Raw genomic sequence first — 1,310 nt, 5'->3', positions numbered from 1 at the left:
GACATTCAGGCTGAGCCCAGTCCTCAAGGAAGGCCTATCAGTGGCTGGATGAAGAAACAGCATATTCGGCCTGCCATGCCCCAATATTTAACCATAGTTTGAGTTGTCCCTTCACTCTTCCCCAGAGCTCCTCTTTGGAATTCCTCTTTGGTTGGGACACCTGAGGTAACAAACCTGAAAGGAGACCTCCCTTCCCACAGATTGACGAAAAACAATTGGGACCGGGCCAAATCCACAGAGAGGAAGATTCGTCCATGGACCATGAGGCCTCCCACATTCCACGGTCATCGTTGGGTTAGGGATCAGAACAAATCTCGTCTCCACAAGGAAACAAGTGCATGGGAGCTATGTCAAAAGCTTAGGAGAATACTTTAGGGTCCCGGTGCCAACGCCCCATTCCAAGGCCCCCATGGACACAAACACACATTAGGCCCCATCCTCGGGAAAGTCCATTTCAACTCAGCCACCCCGGTTGCTCCCGCAGAGCCATCAGATCTCAACTGTCTTGTTGCTAGGAGACAATTGCAATGCAAAGCGGGCTTCCCTGGCATCCATCCTCGAACGGTGTTCTGGAGTCATTCCATATGGGATGTCCTAGAATTGCCCAAGATTTTCAATTGTCCCGCAGAAGGAATCATTGAAGGGGGCATCCCACAACTCCCTACGTAGAAAACCTGCATGGCCTTGAGTCTCCGCTCCGTTCATGAAGAGGCAGTCATGCACAGAAACTCCAACCTGAGCCAAGGTCTGATCCTCACCGTGACTTCCGATGCATTAGATATTGGTTCAGATCTGCAGGGGGTACCTGGCGTGCCGTCGGACTGAAGCCCAAGTATAGCTTGTGTTCTCAGACTTCTGTCCTAACACTCCTGACCAGGAAGCCCCCAAGTTTGGCCATTCCGGACCCACAATGCAGCACTTTGCCTGCCCTCTAGAAAAAATATCTTGCCTAATGAGCTGCCCAGGCACCTCAAATGAGGATAAACCTACACGGCCCTCGACTGTACTAATTATAGTCTAACCTGGGCACTAATGCACTGTCTGACAGAACCTGAGCCCGAACCTCCTGACCAACACACAGGCAGCTGAACACACATGAGCGCATACGACCCACCAAGGCCTAGGACGTCATCTCTTCCCAACTGCGGTTTTCAGGCTTCAGAACCTAGACCTTATCTCCAACGACTACCCAGGGTTGAAAATGATGCAGAAATCAGAACTCCTTCCCCATGGCTAGAAACCTTGTGATTGGCATGTTGTCCAAAGTTCACTGTAGTTGAAACCAGTGTGGCCCATGAGGCCCCGCCCAT

The sequence above is a fragment of the Mustela nivalis genome, assembly GCF_964662115.1.
Source record: "Mustela nivalis genome assembly, contig: HAP1_SCAFFOLD_131, whole genome shotgun sequence".
Classification (NCBI taxonomy): Eukaryota; Metazoa; Chordata; class Mammalia; order Carnivora; family Mustelidae; genus Mustela; species Mustela nivalis.
Note: the sequence above shows the minus strand (reverse complement) of the source record.